The sequence below is a fragment of the Colobus angolensis genome, unplaced genomic scaffold (assembly GCF_000951035.1).
Source record: "Colobus angolensis palliatus isolate OR3802 unplaced genomic scaffold, Cang.pa_1.0 Scaffold89, whole genome shotgun sequence".
In the NCBI taxonomy this organism is placed as follows: domain Eukaryota; kingdom Metazoa; phylum Chordata; class Mammalia; order Primates; family Cercopithecidae; genus Colobus; species Colobus angolensis.
In genome coordinates this window covers 4,935,951-4,946,980 of record NW_012122820.1, presented here as the reverse complement: position 1 = coordinate 4,946,980, position 11,030 = coordinate 4,935,951, and positions in this window count along the sequence as shown.

The window sequence follows — 11,030 nt, the reverse complement described above, 5'->3', positions numbered from 1 at the left end:
CTTCTTCTTCTTCTTCTTCTTCTTCTTCTTCTTCTCATATAGTTAACTAAAATTTCCAGAACCATTCATTGAAAACTTACTTTCCCCATTACATTACCTTGACATTTTTGTCAAAAATCAACTGACCATACATGAGTGAGTCTACTCCTGGATTTCTAATTCAGTTACGTTATGGTCAGAGAATATACTTAGAATATACCTAGTATAACTTAAATCCTTCTAAATTTATTAAGACTTGGCCTATCTTAGTACATGTTCTGAGTGTACTTGAAAAGAATGTGTATTCTGCGATTGTTGGGTGGAGTGTCCTATAAATGTCAAGTAGGTCAAGTTGGTTGATAGAGTTTTGCAAGTCTTCTATACACTTACTGATTATCTATTTCCTTGTTCTATCAATTACTGAAAAAGAATTATTGAAATCCTAGACTATAATTGTGGATTTCTCTGCTTCTGCAGTTTTATTTTGAAACTCTGTTATTAAGTGCATAAATATTTAGGACTGTCTTGAGGAATTGATATCTTTGCCATTAGTAAATGTCCTGGTAATATTCTTTGCTCTGAATTCTACTTGGTCTGATAATAATACAGCTGCTTTGGCTTTCTTTTAATTCATTCCTATATCTATATCTATCTATATACTTGGAGAGAGAGAGAGACAGGATTCTTATAAGCAGCATATAATTGGGTCTTGCTTGGTTGCTAGTTAGACAATCCCTGCACTTTAATTGCTGTTCAGACCGTTTACATTGAATGTGACTTTCTTTTTTTTTTTTTTTTTTTGAGACAAAGTCTTGCTCTTTTGCCAGGCTGGAGTGCAGTGGTGCGATCTCGGCTCACTGCAACGTCTGTCTCCCAGGTTCAAGCGATTCTCCTGCCTCAGCCTACCAAGTAGATGGGATTCCAAGTACACGCCACCATGCCCGGCTAATTTTTTGTATTTTTAGTACAGACGAGGTTTCACAATGTTGGCCAGGATGGTCTTGATCTCCTGACTTCATGATCTGCCCACCTCGGCCTCCCAAAGTGCTGGGATTACAGGTGTGAGCCACCGTGCCCAGCCAGATGTGACTGTGGATGTATCATGATACTATTATTTTTCTCTGTGTCTTCTCTGTTCTTTGTTCTCTTTTTCCCTTTTTTTCTGCCTTATGAATTGAGAAGTTTATACTTGAGCTTCCTTTAGGTATTATAGTAAAAAATCTTTAACTTACCACAATAGACCTTCAAGTAATGTGCTATTTTACATCGTATAACAACCTGACAACAGCACCTTTCCACTCCACTCTCCTGACCTTTGTGCCATGATTGTCACATATTTTACACCTACATTTGCTGTGTACTTCAAAACATAGTTACATATTTACATAATCAATTATCTTTTGAAGTGATTTTTAATTTAAGAAAAATATTTTATCCATCTCTCCCGTACACATATTTACCATTTCTGGCTTTCTAAATTTTTTTTGTGGATCCAGGATCCCATCTGATATTACTTTTTTTCCACCTGAAATACTTCCATTAATAGTTCCTGTGGTTCAAATCTGTTAGTGATGAAGTACTTCAGTTTTTATACGTTCGGAAAATTCTTTTTTTTTTTCTTTTTTTGAGACACTCTGTTGCCCAGGCTGGAGTGCAGCAGCACAATCTCGGCTCACCACAACCTCCACCTCCCAGGTTCAAATGATTCTCCTGCCTCAGTCTCCCCAGTAGCTGGAATTACAGGTATGCGCCACCACGCCCAGCTAATTCTTTTGTATTTTTAGCAGAGATGGGGTTTCACCAAGTTGGTCAGGCTGAACTCCTGACCTTGGATACTCCACCTGCCTTGGCCTCCCAAAGTACTGGGATTACAGGTGTGAGCTACCGCGCCTGCCCAGAAAATTCTTTATTAAATAAAGTAACTGGGCTGGGTGCAGTGGCTCAAACCTGTAATCCCAGCACTTTGGGAGGCCGAGGTGGGCGCATCATGAGGTCAGAAGATCGAGACCATCCTGGCCAACGTTGTGAAACCCCATCTCTACTAAAAATACAAAAAAATTAACCGGGTGTGCTGGTGGGCACCTGCAGTCCCAGCTACTTGGGAAACTTAGGCAGGAGAATGGTGTGAATCCTGGAGGTGGAGCTTGCAGTGAGCAGAGATTGCACCACTGCACTCCAGCCTGGGTGACACAGCGAGACTCTGTCTCAAAATTATATATATATATATATATATAATTCTTTTCAACTTTTATTTTAGAATGGGGATACATGTGCAGGTTTGTTACAAAAGTATGTTGTGTGACATTGTGGTTTGGAGTACAACAGAATCTGTCACTCAGGTTGTGAGCATAGTAACCAATAGGTAGTTTTAAAACTACCTATTCAAATAAAATTTGTTGGTTTTCACTTTTTTTACTGAGAGAAAACTCACATATCATAGATTAACTATTTTATAGTAAACTGTTTGGTGGCATTTAGTATATTCACAAGGTTGTGCACTTTGTCTTTTTTTGTTTTTTTTTCTTTTTTGAGACAGAGTCTCACTCTGTCACCCAGGCTGAAGTGCAGTGGCAAGATCTTGGCTCACTGCAGCCTCTGCCTCCCACGTTCACGCCATTCTCCTGCCTCAGCTTCCCAAGTAGCTGGGACTACAGGCACCTGCCACCACGCTGTTTTTTTTTTAGTAGAGACGGGGTTTCACCATGTTAGCCAGGATAGTCTCGATCTCCTGACCTCATGATCCACCCACCTCAGCCTCCCAAAGTGATGGGATTACAGGTGCGAGCCACCACGCCCAGCCACACTTTGTCTTAATTATTTTCCTTTGACATGGAGTCTCACTCTGTCACCCAGGCTGGAGTTCAGTGGCATAGTCTCTGCTCATTGCAATCTCCACCTCCCAGGTTCAAGTGATTCTCTTGCCTCAGCTTCCCAAGTAGCTGGAATGTCAGGCACACACCACCACACCTGGCTAATTTTTGTATTTTTAGTAGAGATGGCATTTTGCCATGTTGGCCAGGTTGGTCTCGAACTCCTTACCTTAGGTGGTCCACCCGTCTCAGCTTCCCAGAGTGCTGGGATTACAGGTGTGAGCCACTGTGTCTGGCCTGACTTAATTTTTGAAAGATATGGCTGGGCATAGTGGCTCACACCTGTAATCCCAGCACTTTAAGAGGCTGAGGCAGGCAGATCACTTGAGGTCTGGAGTTCAAGGCCAGCCTGGCCAATGTGGTGAGACCTTCATCTCTACTAAAAATACAAAAAATTAGCCAGGTGAGGTGGCAGGTGCCTGTAAATCCCAGCTACTTGGGAGGCTGAGGCATGAGAATTGCTTGAGCCTAGGAGGTGGAGGTTGCAGTGAGCCGAGATTGTGCTACTGCACTGCAGCCTGGAAGACAGAGTAAGACTCCATCTCAAAATTAAAAAAAAAAAAAAAAAAAAGGAAAGATATTTTCATGGGGTAGAGATTTCTAGGTTGACTAATTTTTTCCTTTTAGTACTTAAAAAAAAATTGTTCCAGCTGGGCACGGTGGCTCGCACCTGTAATCCCAGCACTTTGGGAGGCCGAGGCGGGTGGATCACGAGGTCAGGAGATCGAGACCATCCTGGCTAACATGGTGAAACCCTGTCTCCACTAAAAATACAAAAAACCAGCCGGGCGTGGTGGCAGGTGCCTGTAATCCCAGCTACTCAGGAGGCTGAGGCAGGAGAATGGCGTGAACCCAGGAGGCAGAGCTTGTAGTAAGCTGAGATCGTGCCACTGCACTCCAGCCTGGGCGACAGAGTGAGAATCTGTCTCAGAAAAAAAAAAAAAAAATTTGTTCCATTGTCTTTTGACTGGTATTGTTTTCAACAAGAAATCTACCGTCACTTGTATATTTGTTCGTTTGTACATAATGGGACTCTTTTCTATGCCTACTTTTAAGATTTTCTCTTTATCATAAGTTTTAATTTCTGTGTGTGTGACAAGGTCTCACTCTGTCACCCAGGCTGGGTGCAGTGGCACAAATATAGATACTGCAGCCTCAACCTTCCAGGCTCAAGAGATCTTCCTACTTCAGCATCCTGAGGAGCTGGGGCTACAGGTGTGTGTCATCATACCCAGCTAATTTTTAATTTTTTTTAAAGATCTGGGATCTTGTTGACCAGGCTGGTCTCAAACTCCTGGACTCAAACAATCCTCCTGCCTTGGTTGGCCTCCCAAAGTGTTGGGATTACAAACATGAGCCACTACACCTGGCCTATCATAGGTTTTAGGTAATTTCTATTTTATTTTATTTCATTTTATTTTATTTTTTTGAGATGGAGTCTCACTCTGTCGCCCAGGCTGGAGTGCCGAGGCATGATCTTGGCTCACTGCAAGCTCCACTTCCCAGGTTCACTCCATTCTCCTGCCTCAGCCTCCTGAGTAGCTGGGACTACAGGTGCCCGCCACCTCACCCAGCTAATGTTTTTGTATTTTTAGTAGAGATTGGGTTTCACCGTGATAGCCAGGATGGTCTGGATCTCTTGATCTTGTGATCTGCCCACCTGGGCCTCCCAAAGTGCTGGGATTACAGGTGTGAGCCACCGTGCCTGGCCAGTTTTAGGTAATTTCTTTATGATGTGTTTTTGTGTAATTTTATTTATGTTTCTTGTGCTTGGAGTTCTGTAAAGTTCTTGGAATTGTGAAGTTTTAACTTTGCCATATTTGGAAGCTTTTTATCTAATGTTTCTGTAAATGTATTTTTTGTTCCTTGCCCTTAGTGTTTCTAATTATACATATTAATATAAAGGCTGCTTGAAGTTGTCCTATAGCTCACTATGCCCTGTTTATTTTTTCAGTCTTTTCTTCTGTTTCATTTTGGATCACTGTCCTGTGTTGTCTGATATCAAATGTCAGAAAACCATTGATTGATGTAAATATAGATATAGTTATAGATATATACTTTGTTTTGTTTTTTTTTGTCCAGTGTGAATGGGTAGGTAAATATGGTCCCTGCTACTCCATTTCGGCTAGAAGCAGAAGTCTTGCCTTACTTTTCTAGTCCTCAGCATTCTCATCTATAAAGTAAGATTGTTGGATTAGAAATCATTTATGAATTTCTGTTTTTCTATGTCTTCCCTTCAAAACTGTTAGCCTTTCAACAGTTTTTTGAATAAATCACCAATCAGTAAAAAGATTCCCAAAACGTGCTCTGCTCTATACTTACAAAAACCCATACTCTTCAACTCATCAGAAGGAGATTTCTCAATAGTTCCTGCCTCCCATCCCCCAAGTCTCTACAGATCTTGCCACATGGTTGCTAGTCAGAAAAGGTCATATGTGAGTCAGATCTGTTATCCACCTGTAATCTAAAAGCCTGTGAGTCCAAGGGTAACCTTCCTTGCCCCTTTCTCTTTGTCTCTTCCTCTCTCCTTTCCTCTCTTTCTCTGTTCCTTACTTTTTTCCAACACATATTGAGTGGCTACTCAGTGTCTGATACTGTGTAGTCTCAATGATGAGATCTCCCTGTTTCCTGGGGAAACAGCAGCATGAAATATAACTTAGGACATTACAGAAGTGATCTGAAGACTACCCGCTGTGAGCCTTGGCCTAACAAGCACTTAGGAACAATGGATAGAAACTCTGTCTCCTTTCCATTGCCTTGCTTAGTTTTAACTTCCACAGGATAATCTACTTAAAAAGGCAAAGGGTCTGCAGGACTAGGTATAAAAGGAAACAAGCGAACAAAGGCAAAGGGAAAAGAGCAGCAAAAAGTTGCAGAAAGGTCTGCTTTTACTTTGCTTACTCTTGAAAACAAGTTTTGCTAGTTTGTTCTCTGGAAAATGAGGACATTGCTCTTATTTTCCCTTTAGAAAAGAAACCTGTTCAGATTATTAGAATTGTATCTTGCTAATTTTAAAATGCCATCCTCTTCGATGACCTGAACGTGTGATGTGAGTCTTCGTGAGGTGTTTCCCACCCTCTCTGCAACCGTGATGTCTGAGTCAATTGTTCATACTGTTTTGCCGAGGTGTGGGAGAAGGAATTTATCCTTCTAGCTAGTTATTGGGCATGTTTTGAATTTGTATATAGGCAAATATATGTGTGTATTTCAGCATACATTCTCCCCACCCCCACTGAGCAATTTTAATGGGACCATTCTGTGTCCACCCCTAGCTAATGGTGGGTACATGAACTAAGCTAAGCCAATTAGATGATCTATTCTGACACCTAAGATCTTGAAAAGGCTGGGCGCTGTAGCTCACGCCTGTAATCCCAGCACTTTGGGAGGCCGAGGTGGGTGGATCATGAGGTCAGGAGATCGAGACCATCCTGGCCAACATGGTGAAACCCCATCTCTATTAAAAATACAAACATTAGCTGGGCGCTGTGGTGGGTGCCTATAGTCCCAGCTACTGGGGAGGCTGAGGCAGGAGAATGGCATGAACCCGGGAGGTGGAGGTTGTTGCAGTGAGTGGAGATCACGCCACTAAACTAAACTCCAGCCTGGGCGACAGAGTGAGACTCCGTCTGAAAAAAAAAAAAAAGAGGTGAATCAGAAGGTGCTCTGATGCCAGTTCTGATCCCTCTTCTGTGTCCATGTCTAGTTCTGCAGCTTCTTATCCATTTATGATCCCTCTCTTATTTCATAAGTAACTGAAGGGAGCCAGAATTGGTTTCTATGAGCTGCTACCAAGAGCAAAGATGAAACAGTCACCTCCAGTGGGGGGTACACAAATGATGTAATTCTCCTCCCCACTCCCAAACTCATAGAAAAAAACCCACTGTGATGAACGCTGTGACATACTGCCCAGAATCCACCTTCAGGATGAAGCGTGCATTCCTCCAGCTGCTGAAGTGTAGGTGGATGGGAGTGTGTAGCGATCCGCTCCACTTCCCTCAGGAAAGGACAACTCTTAGAAGCCACTGTGGTCCCAGAGCTCCTCTTGAGATCCTCTGAGGCTCTCAAAACTATATTACAGTTCAGCTTCACCTTTGCTCTGTGTTACTTCCTCCACTCCCCGATAAATATTTTTTTCTGCGGTAATTCCCCAGTAAACTTTCTGTAAACAAACCTCTGTCTCCTGAATAACTCACCTAAGACACGCACTCAGGGCAGTAATCCATGAGAAGGGGCAGTGTCTGCTGGCACCTGTCTCTCGTCTGTGTGACTTGGGTTTTTTGGCAAGCCTCAGACAAATTCAAAGGGATGGTTTCCTGGGAATTGACATCATTCATTTATTCAACAAATTGACGGAGTACCTACTATATACCAGGCACTGTTCTGAGTACTTGGGTTCTATCAATGAACACATTGATTTCAACATTTTTTTTTAGGCCACACCAGTGGCTCACGCCTGTAATCCCTGCCCTTTGGGAGGCCGAGGCAGATGGATCAACTGAGGTCAGGAGTTTGAGACCAGCCTGGCCAACATGATGAAATCCCGACTCTACTAAAAATAAAAAAAAAAATTAGCCTTGTGTAGTGGTGGGCGCCTGTAATCCCAGCTACTCAGGAGGCTGAGGCAGAAGAATCGCGGCGCCTGTAATCCCAGCTACTCAGGAGGCTGAGGCAGAAGAATCGCTTGAACCCGGGAGGCAGAGGTTGCAGTGAGCCGAGATTGTGCCGCTGCACTCCAGTCTGGGCAACAAGAGCAAAACTCCATCTTAAAAAACAAATAAATATTTTTTAATCCCTGCCTTTGTGGGGTATAAAGATGTTTTCATGGTGGGAAACACAGTACTCCTTCAAAGGCAGTAGTTCCAGTATTAAGCCTCTCATCTTTACCTTTCCAGAGGCAACGCTTCCCCTCAGGGATTCTTTATCATCATACAAATAGCTATCTAGTTTGTGTGCAATACTTGTGTGGGGAGAGTTCCAGGTCCAAGCCAGGTACAGATTTGTCCATCTGCACCTGCTCGGGACAGCTTGGTTCGTTTTTGTTTTTGAGACGGAGTCTTGCTTTGTCGCCCAGGCTGGAGTGCAGTGGCACGATCTTGGCTCACTGCAACCTCCGCCTCTCGGGTTCAAGCAATTCTCTGCTTCAGCCTCCCGAGTAGTTGAGATTACAGGTGCCCGCCACCACGCTCTGCTAATTTTTGTATTTTTAGTAGAGACGGGGTTCCACCATGTTGGCTGGTCTTGAACTCCTGATCTTGTGATCGACTCGTCTTGTCTTCCCAAAGTGCCGGGATTGCGGGCATGAGCCACCACGCGCCCAGCCAGCAGCTTGGTTTTATTTAATTGCTTGAAACTTTTACAGCTGCTTTCCTTCCCTTGGTTAAGATACCTTTCCCAGTGCTGCCCATTCCACTGACCTTCCAAATTGCATCAGATGGCTTCAGACCTTACAGATCTTGCAGCTCCCAACACCCATGTTTCTCCTGCTTCCTCAGGGCCTCTAATACCTCCTGAAAATCTTTCACATTCCCTCACCTGTGTCCTTCTCCCTCCCCATATCATTGAAAAGTACTGAAATCAAATGCTTGTACCTCTTTCCAGTTAAAACCTGCCAGTTTTGACTCATTTACAACATAAAAATTTGCCTTTTAAGGTCTGATTTGCCTTTTGACTGCTCCCACCATGTCCAGTTGTTGCTGTCACTACACAGTTTGGGAGGTAGTGGCCCATAATTTCAGGAGAACTTCTCTTTCTGAGGATATTTATTATTTGTCTTTCTTGTGTTTCAAAACAGGGTTGTGATAGGTTGGAGAAATGCAGCTCTACCAGGTCTATAGTGGCCATCCTCAGCCTGGGCACTTCTTTATTTTTGTCTTTTTAAAGCAATATGATTGCACTTGGTGACCACAGTCATCCTCACTTCTGAAGAGCAAAATATCACATCTAATGGGTAAGAAAATAGCCTGAACGTTGCAAAACCAAAGCAGAGTAATGGATTTGCTTGACTAAAGTTAAGAAGGTGAGTGGGGAAGTCAGGAGAGATGAGGATGGGAAGAGAAATGAGGCATGCCAAATTGTGGTTCAAAAGAAATTATAAATCCTTTGCTTTCTGCAACTAAAGGGATCTGCTTCATGGATTACCCAGGTTTCCCTGGCTCCTACCTGGCCATTGTACAATCTATTAGTACAGAAACTTGCCATGGACACAGTTATGGATAATTCTTCCATCTCATTGTGAGCCCATTAAGGGCATGAACCATGGCATGTTTCAGCTTGGCCATGACAGATGTTTAATAGAAGGAAGAAAGGTCAAACCAAATTCAATCTTCTTTGTTTCTTATGAGTTTCTCTAACAGGAGCAAATAAAGGTTCAGAATATCTGAAAGTTGCCTTACTCATTTTACCCATACCTTTCCTTCCACCTGCCTCTGCTATAGGCCCTTAAGAGTTGACCAAATACAGTAGCAGAGATGACAAAAGTCATATTGCTAGCTTGCAACTTAAAGGTCATGGTATCTGAAAATTTAGAGGACACCTAAAGTTCAACCAGTCGGCTTCCCCTCTTGTTTCAGATGAGCATACTGTGGTCAGAGAGGTGAATGGTTAGTTGAAGGTCACATCGCTAGATGGTGAGAGTTGGTATTTGTAACTTCTTAACCAGGATCACCACCCTCTTTGTCACTTTGTGATACTGACTGTCTCTCAAAGGTTGGAGATCACAGAGCAAGCCTCATAGAAGCTGATGAGCTCTTCCTAGTGGTCTTTGTGCACTTCGGGTACCCTCAAAGAATGCCAATGTCTGCCCACAGAGTCCAGAGGCCTCAAGTTTTTCCTATAGATGAAGATAACTTTAAAAAGTGGCCATACCGTTTGAGGTCTGCTCTTTAGTGCATTTTCTAGAAAAATGTTCTTCTTTATTAAGTTCACAGCACCCATTTACATTACTCTCTCATTACTACTTGTTTGAAATTAGATCACAGTTCAAAATAATATAATACATGGGAAAGTGTTAAGTATCTTGGTACTTAACTTCAAAGTTGTTGAACGGTTCTGAATAAGATTTTCACCTACTGGAGGGGTCTGCGTTCAATTTTGAATAGCCAATCACTAGCTTTTCTATTCTATTATGGTCGTTTATAAGGGTTAATGGGTAGTTGTTTTTTCAATTTCTCCTTTTAACTTTTTGAATTCTCTGCTTTGTATTTAGCTGCCATAAAGAAACTTCTTTAATGTTAGACAGGAAAACACATCCTGCCTATCTTGTTGGGTGAGCTCTTTGCTGGTCCCTGTATGTGTCTACACTGTAGAAAATGAAATTATGTCATGTCTTTGTTATGGATTTTCCCCAGAGAGGTTTCCCCTTCATTTTGCAACTAGTTAAGTTTCCTTTCACTGATTGCCAAGGATTGTTTTGAAACAAACAAGCAAGCCAACTTCATCGGAAAAGCGCAGTAAATATTAGCCAGCATCACTAATAACTAAACAATGGTGTGTAAGTACAGTAAGCTTTAGAGAAACACAAAAGATGCACCATTTCTCATAATAATAATGGCTAACACTTCCTGTGTGTCAGGCACTGTTTTAGGTGCTTTATATCTTTTTAATGAAATAATCTTTAGGAAAACTGTATTAGGTAGATTGTTTATTATGTCGAACTTATAGATCATGAAACTGAAGCAGAGTGAAGTGAAGCAAGTTGCCTAAGGTCATGCTCTCGTTAGCGGTGGGGCTTGGATTTGAACCTGGGCAGTCCAAATATGAGTATCACCCATAACCCTTATCATTTCCAGTACCTTCTGCTGTACTGTACCAGCACACACCTAATCTACATAACAGAGAGGCAATTAAGCCAGGTCATTAAGTAATTTGTCATACATAATAGTATACACAAGAACGCTTGGGTGACACTGAATTTTTCTTAACTTTGGAAATGACCTTATAGTATTATCTTTCGTGCAAAAGTTGCTGGGGAAATCATTCTAGCTCAGAAGTCAGAAGACTTTTTCTGTCAATGGCTAAACAGTAAATATTTTAGGCTTTGCAGGCCTCATGGTCTTGGTTGCACCAACTCGGCCACTCAGGGCAAAAGCAGTCATGGGCAATAGGGAAACACGGGCGTGGGACACTCAAATTTTACTTCCATATAATGTTCACATGCTACAACATATACTTCCTCTTTTGATT